General features: G+C 37.8%; 1 protein-coding gene across 4 annotated transcripts in view; it reads right to left on the minus strand.

Moving 5' to 3' along the window:
• The window catches only part of GNAL (G protein subunit alpha L), a 179,462-nt gene that overhangs the window by 55,324 nt on the left and 108,160 nt on the right, over nucleotides 1-15,978 (minus strand). Inside the window, exon 1 of one of the 4 annotated variants that reach the window (XM_064433314.1) lies at nucleotides 3,153-3,173. The exons of the other annotated variants lie outside the window; for them this stretch is intronic. The gene's annotated coding sequence lies outside the window, so the exon portion shown is untranslated. Of the gene's footprint in view, nucleotides 1-3,152; nucleotides 3,174-15,978 lie in introns of those variants that run through there. 4 annotated transcript variants of the gene reach the window in all.

The following is a 15,978-nucleotide window of genomic DNA, read 5'->3' on the forward strand; positions in this document are numbered from 1 at the left end:
AAATGACACTGTAATGGAGTTTTTCAGCTACATCGTTCTAAATTCAAATGAAGGATGTTTAGATGAATTACTATTTCCTTTATTATATGGCTCTTTCCTCCCTTGAACAAAATTGTTAGAGCAATACATCAACTCAAACACAGAAGTTGTTTTCTTAACACCTCAACACTGCTAATAAATCAGCAGTCCTTTGGTTAGTCACAAATTTGTGAAATGTAACAAACTGCTTTTCCACAGTTCAATTTCACTTTGTGTAAAATGGGTGCAATACCACTATTCTCTTCATGATCCTGTCAGAATTTTGCATAAACATTCTAATTCTAATGCATAAATTCTGAAACTTTTCTGAACTTGCTTGCCAGTCTCTCCCCACATATTTTCAGGATGTAAAACCTTTTGCCATTTTTTTCCCCAATTATACCATGCACAATGTAGAGAGAGTGAAAATTCCATTATTTAAGAAGTTTTGAAAATGTTAGAGAAAAGAAGATAATGAAGCAGGCAGGAGAAACATTTGCAGAAAGTCTTGGATGAAGAGAGGAAGCAACACTATATATATAGACAGATGCTTATACTGCCCTTGAAATTTATTTCTTCAGTTGGTGAGGACATGCTTTTTTCGTCTTTGTTATTTTAATTGCTTATGTAATTATTGTTTTAAACACTGTAGATCCACCTTTTGAAGTGATTCTACAGCTATTATAAACTCTCTGTTCCTACAGCAGAAAAAAAGCAAAAACAAGCTGAAGAAAGGACAAGTTATCAAACTAAAGTAGAAGGAGAAAGCGGACACACATAACAGAGAGAACAACTACAAGAACTGGAAAAGTCAAAATGATAAATACCAGAAACCATGGAACATTCCTCAAATATGAAGCTTATGCTTGATTGATACCTGGGGCATCAGCTGAATGCCTCCCACTTGCTGGCATTTTTGGCCAAAGAAAAGCACTGCATTCTCAGTGGATGGAGTGAACTGGTAAGTGTCAGGTCCTGAGGCAGAAGGAGTCAGCTCTCCATCCCCTCAGATGGGAGCAGAGTCCAACTCAGCCCTTCCTCCCACAGGCACTCAGTGCTACAGGTGTGGGGTCTGAGCACAGTGTGGCTGCCTTCCCATCCTCCCCATCCAGAGGTGGGAATTCCCACCCACCCCGAATAAACATGTAAAAACCACTCCCATTCAGGCCCACAGAGCTTACAGGAAGGGGAGGGAATGAGGAGGAGGAGGTCAGTGTAAAGGTATCCTTTTCTGAAGGGTAGCATGGATTAAGAGATCAGCTGAAAATATATGAAGTAAATAAGCAAACAAATAAAGTTGCATAGCTATAGTAGTTCCTCACTACTGCCTTTACATCCTCTGTATGAGCTTTATTTACTCTTAAAAATCTCTTCTGAAAAAGAGGCAATCATTTCAGCTCAGCTTCTTGAGATCCTACAAATATTTTGTAAATACAGGATTTCCATATCATATGCTTCAAATATTTCCACCTGACCATTATGTCTCAAAGCAGTCTATTTAAAATTACTTCCAGACTTCTAGTCCTAAGCAAATCATATAAAACAGAGCAAATATACTTCCCTCATTAAAATGTACCAATCTACTGCAGAGGAGTACACTTGATTGCAAATTGCCTCCCACACAGCTAGCTACCCGATCCTTCCTTCCCAGGTGACTAAAGCCTTCCAGAAAAATCCTGTTTCATTTCAAGGTGCCAAGTACCACGATCCAACTTTCACACTTGTTTTTAACCCTTCTCTTGTCTGCTCTAAGTTCCTCAGTATTTTTCCTGCTCATTTGCACAATGCCCCCCATTGCAAGCACAGAGGAGGATTCTGCACGTGGCAAACATATCTGGATGTCAGCCCCCTCTCCATCCCAGGACAACATCCAGACAGCAGTTACCATGTCAGCTTCAAACCCTGCAATCAAGCCCCTTTTGTCTGACCAGCCTTCCAACAATCACTCTGCTCCCCTCAATCCTCACAACTCATTGCTATGAATCCCAATGCTGGTCACTCCTTCCTCTCACCACGGCCACATTGTGGCCACCTCAATGGCAAGCAGGCCCTGGTGTGGCCTTTGGGCTCTGCCTGCCCTGCTGCACCTGCTCTGGGGCTAACACTGTCCTTGGCCACAGTTGGCAATTCCTGCCATGAAGAAGAGGCAGGATAATTCAAAGAACAGAGAATTCAGCTTTGCTCCAGCTGGTAAGGGGAGATGGACTAAAACATTTTAAAATGTTACCTTAGGTCAGGAAAACACAAATTAGGTTTTCAAGAGTAAGCTGTGACTGTAGTAGCTTACATTCTGAGTTGGTCAAACTAAGACTTTCTTAAAGGTGTGACTCTTGGAAAGTGGCTTTTCAGTTCTCAGAAGTCACGAGCCAGGTCCTTTAAGAACCTCAACTAGGACAGAATGAAACAGGGACATGGTACATCACTCTGGTGATCTGGTGCACTGTATTTGAAAGCACAAGCAGCTGACTTTCATTAGATCAAAGCCACCAAAATCTACCAAAAATATTGAGTATACTGAAGAGAACCAGGAAATAATGTACTGTGCTTGAAAGCAGAAAACCACCTATGCCACGACCAAACAGAACAGTTGCTTCAATCAAATTCTTCCTTAGGGATGGAGGCATACAAAGAATTTCACCTATTAATATATATATAAAATAAAGCAATCAATGTATTTTTAATTCAGTACTTTAATTGGAGTATTAAAGAAGTAAATGATAATGCCTTAGATCTCATGAGTTACAGGTGCCATGAACTACGGGTACTTTTTACATTGCACACATTAATTTACACCATTTATCTAAGAATTTATAGCGATCACTAGACCATACAAAACCTTGATATGCTATTTGGATGTCATCAAAATGAAGATGTGACACACATCTCAAATATTTATTAATATAAAACTATTTGGAAATTTTTCACTCTTCCAGAGACAATCCAAAATCTCAGCCCTGCATTCCTGAACCTCCTTCTCACCACCAGAAACATTTTGCTATAAATAATTATATATCATCCAAAAATCATGAAGAGCCAAAAGCAGATTAAAAACACCCTGAACTGATATTACTGATCTAAACAATAGGCTATTTTTACTGTGTTTTAAAAGGTCTTGTAAAAATATTTTTACTCACGTAATTCAGGGAGAAATTTCCGGATTCAATGTATTCCCATACATAGCATTCCAAGAAAACAATACAGGTAACAAATGCAGTGTAATACAGCTAAGCCTCAGGGCACTGGCTTTCAGCTTTGTCTTAGTAGAAGTTACAGCCTGGTCTAGAAATTCAATTTCCCTTATTTTAGAAATAAACTTATTTATTGGTAGGTTACCTTAGAAACATCCTCCCCCTTATAACTCCTACAAAAAAAATTAATGCAGCTAAGAATTGAACTTAGTTCACTTTTTAGATACCTAAATTTGGAATAAATATTATTGATGATTAAACAATTATGTATCTTTCCAAAATACATAAAGATCTGAACAGATCTTTATGTATTTTGGAAAAAAGAACTTTTCATCTAACTGCTTTACAAACCACAAAAGTTCATGTTAGGTCAGGAATACAATTTTTATTCTATTAAGATTCTTTATGCCTTTCTTCCGGATGGAGCATACATTTAATAGCTATCCTGATGTCACCTTCAGTCTTCCAGAAAGTGGAATGTAGAAGGCTCCATCCAGAGCCATATTTTCTACTTCTGTTAATATATTGTAAACATGGAAACAACTGCTTAGATCAATGTGAAATCAATCTCCCTCAAGCCAGAATTTATGCCCTTATTCTCCTAAGATTCCGGACTGTAAGACAATTTCTCATCTAAAATAAGATTAAACCTGTCTGATTACCTGACAACCACTTAAAGAAGTGGCAAACGTTGCACATTTTCATAGTTCTGCCATTGTGGGTGTGAAATGAAGTCATCACTTCTAGTCTGAATTTCAGTTACTACTTCTTCTCTCAAGTACTTAACCAAACAAAAAAGTAAATCACACAATGCCTTAAAAACCTCCACCTAACACCTCCCCAACTCCCAAGGACAACTGCAGTGCAAGATGATCCAGAGAATTAATTCACACAGGAAGGGAGGTAGGTGCCTCCCTACTGAGCAAGGTACTTGTACCTCCCAATACATAGTGCAGGGGTTATGTGTGTGTGTGTATACATATACATATATATATATATGTATATGCACACATACAGGCAGTCCCAGTCTTCCATCCACGGAAACATTTTGTGGAATAGAAGAGTGACAACTGATGGGAAACATTGCAATACCATGAGGATGACACCCAGTGGAGTCAAATGGAGGGTGTATAGGCAAACTACCAGCAGAGCTTTCTATATGTGGCATGTTTGACTCTGCAATTCAAACAATATCCTTTGAAGCATCCTGTTCTGCACCAAATCTGAGGTTCAAAACAGAACTGGATCTATCAGCCTGCAGCCTAAGTCCTGGAGCACAACAGCAACAGCAAACAGCAGGATGCTGTGCTGTTACAGCAGAGGACAGACAGCAACACCGTGTGGGAGAGGTGACTGGGAGGAAGAACTCTAACCTAGCACTTCCATCTCCTCCCACAGAGCTGTGAGTGGTGCCCAGGGGATGATTAGAGTGACTGCACTGTGGGTGATGGGAAGCTCAGCTGAGCTCCCCCTCATGCTCCAGAAAACTTCACAGCTCCTGGGGCTGTGATGCTGTCCTGGCAGACGCCACAAATCTGATTGGTGTTTCAAGGTTCTGTTGGGTATTGCAGCATAGGCCTTGTAAAGTAACAGAAGAATGGCAATTTAAAAAAAGTTTATATTCGAGCCAAGTAAACACCTGGAATTTAACATTATGAAGCAAAAACTACTTTTGTGGATCCTGGACTCTCTTGCAAACCTCTCCAGTTTCTACTCACTGTAGACAGTCTCCATTTTGTGAGCCTGACTTTAAACTTGAATCCTAAGCCAGCATTTAACTGAGGTGGCTGTAAACTGATGTTCCAAGAAACCCGCAAGAGACAGTGAGTGGCAATCTGCCCCAGTGACTCCAATTATTACTGGTTTGCTTGTACCAAGTGTAGCAACTAATTTTCTATTAAAGTTGCTCTTCATCCCCAAACATATACTGAGTACAAATGCATGCTGTGTCAACAACAACAAAAAAAAAATTAAATGGATTTAATGATTGGGTGAAGTACAAGGTAAAACACCCAAGAGAGAAGGAAGCCTGCTCAGTTACCTCTTCCACAAACAAGTACAGCCTCTTGATAATCAGCCTCTTGTTTACAAGTTAAGTGTCCCTTATGGCTCAGTCAGCTCTCCTTAATCCTTTATGAAATGTTCTGCCTAACAAGGGAGCTGTTTTGCTGTAGGTATACAAAATGCAGCTGCTCAAACTCCTAATGCCTGCAATGAAGACAGGCAAACAGCTACAATTTAAAAACAAAAGCAGAATACATGACTTGAATTTCCCCAACAAAACCTTTATTAGACCAAAGCAATAGCAAAAGAAACACTGCAATGATGACGTAGGGAGAGGTGGCCAACTGGCACACAAGGACCATGCTCTACAGTAGGGTTCAGATGTTTCTAAAGAACCAGCACTTACAGTAGATTAATTATACAGAAACCTTTAGGAAAAGTACAACCTCCACCCCCTGCAAAGTATTTTCTGTTGTAATTTGTGGGTGTGCAATAATCAATGCAATTACTCTGCTAGTTAGTGACTCATTCTGATAGGCATAGCAGCAGTTTGGCCTCTAACCCTCCTCCAAAACCTAACTTCAGATCTGTCTAAGAGAATTACAGGATAATACATCCAAATCTACCTCTATTCATTTTCATTGGACTTATTTTGCCTTTTTTTAAGGCCAGATCTAACAGTCTTCAAGCACGATCAGCCTGCACTAAGCACAACCTCAGTTCATTAGAGCTGAACATAGGAGGATGGCAAATACCGCCTCCACAGAACACAACCTGTGTTGGGGCATCTCATATTCCAAGAAAACAAAACTAGTATATTATTAACTCCTAAGAGAATCTTGTCTGACTTGCAAGTATAAGGAAAGAAACTGGGGCAACAAACTGCATTTATAAATGTATAGAAGCACGTAGCCACCACATGCCCCCGTGCAACACCACTGGACAAAATGCATCAGTTGTGGAGCTCGCTGACAGTGTTCACACACCACGCGTGCAGCCAGCACAGATATATTCTACATCCCTTTCTTGAACTATTTCTGTGACTTCACTTTTAAGCTCTTACCCTACACTAAATTTCCAAGAAGTGTGTGCAGTTGAGGGATCAGCCTGATCGCCCTAGCAGTTCTATTTCTGCCTGTTGGAAACATGTTCCATCTGCCATCTTATTTTATAGAAATCAACAAGTTCAACTTTCATAGATCACAAAACTCATCTGCAAGGTCTGAGAAATATATGAATATATGCTTCAAACTTGCATCTGTCAAGCACTAAAAAAAAGGTCCAAAAGGTCTTTGGATCATACTAGCAAAAATAATAACAAGAGTTTGTGCTTTCATAATATTTTGAGGCCAGCACTATGGTTTGGATAGGCTTTGCAAATAAGAATACATTATAAGTCAGAGAACAGTTCCAATTTTTTTCCTTCACTACCTGTTAAATAGTGGAGCTTTTTTTCTGAGCTAGAAACAAAGCTTTTATCATACTAAAACCAAAGCCCTGTGATTCAGTCTTCTAGTTTCCATTTTAACTGTGTAGTTCAAGTTTCAGTCTGTTCAAATCCTTGAACATTGCTGCCTACCTGCTATTTTAAGGGGCCACAAAGCTCTCAACTAAGAAAAGAAGGAGAGATAATTTCAGCAAATTACTTAGTGTATATAGTGCCTAAAAAATGTGTTGAGGATGGAAAGCTCACACCCATTCTTTTCCTTGAAATTATCATGGCTTTGGAGAGTCAGTACCTCTCCCTGAATGTACCTAAAAGCTCTTAATTAAAAGAAAAAAAAACCACCTCTCAAAATATTTGTGAAAGTAATTAAAGGTGCATTACACAATCCTACAACATTACTGCCCTTCGTATTTCTGAAGCACTTGTGAAAAGAATAATGTAGGAACGGTTAAAATTCCCTCAAGCAGAATTTTTTTGCGGACAACAGATGATGACAAAGCATGAAATTAATCTGTAAGTGCTGAACAAGCCGCAAAAAGAATGAAAAATATGTAATGACTTGACAAAAATTGGGAGCAGGTGATTTATCCATGTTATCAAAATGCTGCTTACACAGTTGGCTTTGTAGAGCACTGAGACTCGAAACTGGAAAAATTACTGAAAACCACATAATCTGTTTGTCACCTGTACTGGGAGAGGTTTGCTTGTTGTTTATTTATTGAAAGCAATAATGGCACTGTGAAAATGTACAGATTCTGTATGCCAAAATCTGTTTCTTAAACTGACTAGGTACGACTAAACAGAACAGAGTCCGTGCAGAATAAAGGACGGCAAATCAGCTCACAGCACTTTTGTTACTGCTTCTGGTTCTGCAATCATTTAACTCCTGGGCCTTTGCAATGAACACCATATTCAATTTTAAGTCAATATAATATCCAGTCAGTGAGTATGTACACAGCACTCTGCAATCCCTGATGATGGGAGTGTAATGGAATTGAGAAGTGCTGCTGTTAGACGCTTATTATAAAATAGTAAACTTGAGGCATTTCATGGCAGGAAATATTACCAATATTTTTATTTTCAAAACACTGGCCAACAACAAAAACTTACATGCTGTAACACATCAGAATTGGATCTGAATCCTCCCTGATTATAAATCTCAAGTAGCCTTATATTAGACCACATTTTGTATTAGCTGTATAGAAAGGTAATTTTCTATTCCATGCCACAATGTACTTGTGTACAAATCAGTACAAAGAAGAGACCCTCCAGTGGATTGTTATTTCACAGAGTAGTGAAAATTATGAAGTTAATTCTCACCCACTGCTTCGAAGAAATAAATCTAAATGCGCACTTTGTCACCTTTTGACACTGAGAACCTGACCCCACGAAAGTTGCTCCTGCATGCTTTCAGCCCCTCTTACAAGTCTGCCTCTCTTGTCATTACTGAGAGGGTGAGGACTCCCCCAGAGAAGTCAAACCAGTGGAGTACAACGCTGAGGGGAGGCAGTTCTTCCCTGTTCCCAGGCACTTCTCCTGCCCATAGCAAACCCCTGCTGCTTCTGTAAATACATTTTCAGAGTGAAGATAAGCGTCCACAGCGAGCTGTACAAACACAGGACTGCAGCCTGTGATTCTTCAGTACTAAAAGTTTCTACTACTCTCAGCTTCAACTGTTTTCCTTAAACCAGTTTTGAAGGTCATACATCAAGGAACTATTTCATGCTCTAATATGCACTTTATTATTTGTAAGTGATTTCCTACCAGACAAGTGGTTTGCAAGGACAGAGAACTCTCATTTCCTTTTATAGATTTGATTCGGAAATAAATGCTGGCAACATCACGTGACAAACAGGCAGCATCTACAACTTGAGCAACTCTCATAATTGGATCAGAAAGTAATGGAAAAGCCAGTCTGCTGCTGCCAGATCTATTTAATGTCCTGTTCCTCTGCCCAAGTTCTTATCTAAATTCTTCAGCATTATCTCTCTTCTTTTGACACTTCTTCCTGTCCTTATCCATGTGCAAAACCCTAGCTTTAGCACACTAACTTACTCATTCTTAAAAATTTGTAATAGTAGGAAAAGGCAATACAAGTCTTTATTATATCTCTATGGCTAAACTGAATTGAGTTTCAGGAAACTTTTTCTTTGAATTAACAACCACAAGCATAGATATATGTATATGAGTAAGGATTTCCTATGAAAAGCAAAAACTTCTTTGTCTTTTCTATCTGATAGCTGTTGCCTTTTAGAACTATTCTGGAAAATGACTGGATACTATTTCATGAAGTAGTAATTTTGACTATCTGAAAGTAATATATTTTAAAGGAACCCCATAGTTTGAAGATACGCTTACAACATTTATGGATGCAAAATTACCTTATTATTCAGTAAGATTAAGGCATCTTAATAAAGCTCTGAGAAGTAATACAAGTAAATGCAAGTAAATGCAAGTGAATGTTGGCTGCAATTTATATAACTTTCAACATTCTTCTAATGCCAGTTCCCACAAATCTACAGCTGATGAGCCCCAGAAATCAACCTTTTCAGACTAATTTAGAAGAAATTTAGCTAGCAACTTCAGAAAAGTAAAATTTTCAATTTATACTACTTGGTTCTCAATTCCCATTCTGAAGAGTACATAATTTTCAAGAACTGTGATAGCAACATCATATTATGTGTAACATGGAAAGAAGGTATATACAGTAACAAATGAAATTGTTAAGGCATCAGAAGCTAAGTATTTTTTGTTAGTCCATAAATATTTTCCACTCAGAAACTGCTTAGAAGTCAACAGAAATGTATATCCACAGGAATAATAATCTGTGTCTTTACAAATATAGATGATTAGAGACAATGTACAACTTGTGGATGGGAAATTCTGTTGGAATTTCAGAGCTGAAAGTCACTAAGGGGGCCCAACTGTTTGGCATGTAGATGTTTCCAGGGTACCTGAAAAAAATACTTTTTACAGCCTAAGATAGCTTCTTCCCTTTCTTCCCAGTCTTTTATTTATTATTTGCTGCAGGATTATTTCTCACTTCAAATGTAATCTAACATGAAAGCTGCTGATCAATATTGTAAACAGATGATTAGTGTCTTGTGACTGCCAAAGAACTGCTAATGAATCTCAACAAATGATGGTGAAACAGGGACGTGAGGTAAAATAATTGAATTGAGGCAGATCATAAAATTAAATAATTCCTCCAGTTTAAAAGGCAAATATTGCCAGAACTCCTTAAAGAGAAAGAAATTATTTACACTTGTCTCAGAAATCGTAGGAAATCAATTTCTTTGTATTAATTAAAATCAAACTGCCACCAACTACAGCACTGCCTACCTGAAGTAAAACACAGAACTTGTGAGTCTGAGGTCATTGACACTGGACCCTTTCAACCTGCAACAAGTGAGGTGAGACTCCAAGGAGCCTCCTTGCATCTTCTCTCCCTTCTCTTTCCTTCAGGCTACAGAGCCTGCCAGAGCCACCACCTGCCTAGCAGGGCCAGCAGCAACCTCCCGCAAGACGAGTGGTTGCACATGAACAAAAAGGACCTGCTTGATGTTGCACCCGGTGAACAAATTTAATTCAGCTGGATCTGCAGAGAAAACCTGACAGATATGTGTCAGTTGTGAGTGAGGCCTTGAAACAATGTGAAGACGAGTCAGACAAGGAATTTTGTTGCCTTCTGTTACAAAACCCAACCAACCGACTACAGAATGAAAGAGAGAAATAAATAACATCTTCTAGCAGTGACCACTGTGAATTTCTAGGTAAACTCCATTCCACAGACATTCAGTCTTGTCAGAACTCTTGTCTCCTGTAAGAGACTGAAAGAGATAATTGGGCTACTAAAGCATACAGGTTATTCCCCACACTCTAAATATTTCCTTGAAGAATGCCAAGAACAGGTGTATTGTAGAAAATAGCCTTTAAGCAACCATAGATTTTTGAGAACTGAAGGTAGTTCATCACCAGTAGCTACTTTTAATTAAACAAATTCTAGACAAGCTCCTCTTCCTCTCTAGCTGTCCACTGATCTATTGTTTATTAGTCCATAGCTTTTTCAATTTTCCAAATTAAAATACACTAGCAAGAGAAAGAGCCTTCTTCATTAATTTGATCAAAGACTTTTGGCAGTTAAACCAGAAAACATATGTAAACAGCAGAAGTGAAATTCTTGATCAGTTGTAGCAAGTCCAAATCTTAACACTACAAATTAATCCAATATCTACATTTAAAGCAAACAATAAATATTTAAATACGCAATGGAAAAGCTGTCTATTTCCGGGGAAAAACAAGACATTGACTTGGAGAACTCAAGACTCTAAACAGTACTTCCATCTGTCACACTTGGTGTATGACACATTTGGTTAAACATAAATGCCTTCTTCATATGGAGCTGTTTTTGTTTTTAAGCTGCGGCTTTCTTATCTACCTTTTAAAGATTGAGGTTTATTTTTAATGCAATATAATTTAATCAAACAAACATTTGATATACATTTTTTAGCTATTAATACAGATAAGTTCATGACAGATTCAGTAAGACGAGGAAATTCGTATAAGAACTTTGCTTTTCAGGATTTGCCTTCTACAGGACCATACTTTGAAATTGTATTTATGCTGCAATTAAAAAGGCAACTAAATAATAAAGCCTTTTGCTTATTATACTTTTGCTAGTGTAATAATTTTTCACAAAGACTTCTTTACATGAAACTATAATAAAATGTGGATAAAGAGCAGAGTGATCTTCCCAAGAGAATAGTAATCTACAAACCAAAGTTTTGTGACTTTTCTATTGCAAACTAAAGGCAACTCACATCCCCTATATAAAGTATGGTTTTTTTGTTGCTCGGAATCAAAAAATCTTAAGTTAGTTCTCTAACACTAACACATTCATTGACTTCTAGAGACCATACTGAAATATGAAAATAAGCAAGTATTTTAATTCACTGGCTGTTCAATGCACTGCATTTGTACAGTTTCTACTTCTTAACATTTCCCCACACAGCTGAGTCTTCAGCACTGTCCTTGGGCACTGGATGTTTCCCACACAAAATGACTGCACTGAGCACACGTAGGCTGCAGGAAATCTCAGCAAGGTTAGAGGACATTTTGCTTTTGCACCCTAAGGCACTCGGTGCAATGGGACCCTGATGTTCATTTGAACCTTTAAAGTCCATAAACTACTGTGCAAAGCTCCAGTGGCCATCACTATCTTGAGGCATCCCAGATGGGGCAAGGCTTTAACCTGTCCTTCGCTCCTGGTGAGCAGGCTGGCAGAACTGTACTCTCAACAGACTGAGCAGGCTGCTGCTCCCTTGAACAATTATTAAAAATGTAGAGAAAATGCTGGCATCCTAAAACTGCATTTTAGTACAACAACAGTTGCACTTCTGTTGATGGTGACTGTTTTGGACAACAGAGAATACCTTTTTTCTACATATTTAATAGACACAAGATGGCAAACACTGCCCCAGCTGATTAACAATAGCTACAGGATCCATAGAGCTACACCACACAAGAAGATGAAATGTAGGTCTGCAAGCAAACCTTAAAATAGCATAAATAAACATAGTTCAATTGCCAGTAATTGATCCATGATCATCTTGTTTATGATACACTTTTAAATCACAAGTCAGTGCTAATAGCCCTTTGACGCACAATTATTATGTGGTTCATTACTACATATACTTCTAATGGTATGAGCTGGTAAACTGCAAGATATTTATCATCAAGAGAATACTGAAAAGTCATTTTCCCTTTAGAAGCAACAAGATAAACATATCTGCTTCTACTTCAGTAAACTGGCTAGCAGGATTCAAGAGACATTTCAGGTTTTTGGTGAAGGAACAGGTAAAGCAACAGCAATATTGTATTTGCCATGTTTCAATTATATAAATTATAAAAACTCATTCTAAAATAGATGCCAAAGATTAGACAGCTAGCTGAACTGATTTAATATATTTCCCTAAATATCTTAAATGGCTTCTGTTACTCCAGGTAAGCTGACTGAACTAAACATTTCCAAAAGGAAAATTGCATTAAGTTCCTAAAAATATGATAGAAAACATTTTGCAACATTAAAGGACAACAAAGGTACGATGGAATATTATTAAATAAAATAGCTATCTTTGTTAGATAACAACCACAAGAGTTTATACATATTTAAAAAAACCCAAGAACTTTTATAGCAAAGTTGTAAACTGTTCTGGTTTGTTTTTTGAGGTTTATTTTTCTCAATGGTGGAAAAAATCCTTAGGTCAGAATATCTATTCTACCTTGACAGATCAATGCAGATACACTGCATTCATACGCAGTATGAATTTAAGAGACATAAATTAATAGGCCTTAAAATTTCAGACATTATACTCCCTGGGACTAGAACAAAATGGTTATTAAACCTTTTGCTGAAACTCTGACATTTGTCAACCTCACTCATCACTTCTACATCATACAATTTAAATTTTATAAAAATTTGATCTTTCTTACAGAATCACAGAATTCTTAAATTTCAGTTCTCAAAATGTATCTCTTTGACAACATAATCCATAGCCGCTGGTTTTTAAATGTTATTAAACTGTGCATCTGATAGCTAATTTAAATCAAGAAATTATGATGTCAACTTATAGAACAATTAACATATCCTTCTGAATGTATAAAATTACTCTCCATTCGTGCAGTATAAATCTGGTACACTGCAAAATGCAGAGTCAATCCTCTGACTTGGAAATTTTCTGTTTGCAGATTTACAGCCACATCAGCAACTTCCAACTGTAATTTACTGCTATAGATACTGCATTCACATGTAGCAACTAACACTTACCTGCTCATGATGAAGATTTCCAGGAACAAAATTGGCAAACTACTGATTATCTAACATACCTACCAGAAAACTGTGGCTGTATCATTAGATTACACGTCATAAACCAGATTGTATGTCATAGACCACAGATGTAGACACATTCATCTTTGAGTTCTTTAGTTAAAACATTAAGTCAACAGATAAAGTACTGAAATCTGAAAGTACTTCCTTCTTCATTCATATTTTGCTACTCATCTTGGGCCTTGAGAAAAATCAGAAATAAAACATATTGTAAAATAAAGTTAGCACATTTATTTGCATATTCAGCATCCAAACTGCTCTACCACATCCAGAGCACTTAAGTGTCAGCATTAACAACTTAAAAAGTCTTCAAAGAAAAGCATGCACTTTATTTGTGGATGCACTGACTTTTCCCTAATGGTTTGTAAAACAAACCAGTCACCTCTTGTCCAACTCAGGGCTCCTATGCTGCCATGCCAAACCACTGGGACGCCTGAGCCAGAGGATGACAAGAGGCCATTCCTGGCTTTCCCTGGAGGCAGTCACCCACCCCCCACATGGAGCAGCTGCATAAAAATGGTCATTCTCTCCCTCTTTCCAAGGGCCACTGCCCAGGAAAGTCAGTGCCCAACACAGACACTCTCCCTGCCACAGCCTTGGGATGGGAGCTCAGCTGGGCCAGCGTGAGAAACAGGAGAGAGATGGAGAAGCCACTGAGCTGGGCTGTCCAAGCTTTCCCTGGGCACTGGCAATACCCAAGAAAAACACCATCTGCACATGCACAGACTATACTTTAATTGACTTGGAGTTAAAACTTTTAACAGAGATAAATCAAAGACATCGCTAAATAGTGGGACAAGAGATCCCATTCTCTTCAGCTTTACAAAACCAGTCAGAATTCTAATGATACATGAAAAAAAAAAATCTATTTTTACTAAATTATTTAAGTTCTACACTGATATCCCATGGAAAACAAGTGTTTTCCATATCTCTTTCTAAGTATAAACAGTAAGAAAAACTCATGTGCTCTTCCAAAATTACTCAAGTACAGGTCACAAAGTACTTCAGCTGAAACTGAAGCATGTCATAGCTCTATACTAAACAATTAAGCTCACTTTTCAGATGGTTATATTTATCTGGTATTATATATCTTACTTACACCACTTGGAGAGCCAGAGCAAACACCTAAGAGAGTCCAAAGAAAGAAATACAGCATGCCTTTGCTTTTTCTTCAAGAGTTTAATTTTATTTTTGAGACTTTTGTTTAAAAATTATTTAAAAAATAAAGAATCAGTCTTACTCAGATCACTGTAGAATTATAAAAAGAGGAAAAATCAGTGTGTTACTATCCATTTTATTAACTATTCTATGTTAGCTGAAAGCTATTAAATATTCTATCAAGGCAATCAGTTCCATCAGTTCCAAGTGTTCCATCTTAATTTTTCTTTTTCTAAACAATCTCAACCATGCAGTCTATGGATTTGCCATACTGTTAAGATTTTTTTAAGAAATGGGGGATTTTTGTAATGCTTCTATTTAAGTATTTAACGTAAAATATACTGTAATAAGCCAATCATGCTGGCAGAAGTACAGCACACTACTGGAAATACCTGTTGTGGAGGTGATTTGGATTGAGCAATTGGGTAATGCTTTGGAGAGATATTATTCAAGTCCCTCTGGGCACATTCAACATGAGTAGGTCAAGGATATGGCTAGATGTTGTGTTATTTTTTGCAATTCAATAACAGTGCAAATATGAACTGAGAATATTTCTCCCCTACAAACATAAAAAAGCAATTATAGCCATATCAGCGATGAAAAAAATATGAAGTACACTGTGATTGTTGGTTTGTCTGCAAATTTTCATGCAATAATCCTAGCAAACTGCCTAAGAAAGTTTCAAAAGTAGCAATAATGGCTTTTGGAGATGATCTGGAAAACAAGTTCTGCTTATTAAACTTTTTTTTGTATTAAACTTCATCTATTTGAGCCAGATTCCCCAAATCACTGAAACTATCGGCAACAAGCTAATGAAAGGGAATCACAACACCTAAAACAGTGGAGTTCTAAGACAAAAACAAGTAGCTATTGCCAAAGATAAATCAGCTTTTCTAGCCCAAACATCCCAGGGAGCGGACAACCGCCTAACTGGGGATTTTGCCTGACAAAAGTTTTAAAGAGAAGTTTCTCACTGGCTTCTTAAGGTCACGGGTAGGTAGCATTTGTGACAAAGAGAAACAGCAAAGAAGCAAGGCACTGGGGGGGAATGATTTTTTCCTTTCTGAAGGATAAGCCACCAACAAGGACAGCAGAAGGAGAAGCAACAACCTCAGAAGCATCTGCCTTCAGCTGAGCAAATCCTCCAGAACAAGTAAGACCACGCGATGGGAACGTGCCCGCTACAATGACTGCTTTGGTCTAGGTCAGGTTTTTTCTATGCTAAACGTACAGGTTGTGGGGAAAAATCTTCTTGGATCTACATAGGCACCCTCTTT

The sequence above is a fragment of the Passer domesticus genome, chromosome 1, assembly GCF_036417665.1.
Source record: "Passer domesticus isolate bPasDom1 chromosome 1, bPasDom1.hap1, whole genome shotgun sequence".
Classification (NCBI taxonomy): Eukaryota; Metazoa; Chordata; class Aves; order Passeriformes; family Passeridae; genus Passer; species Passer domesticus.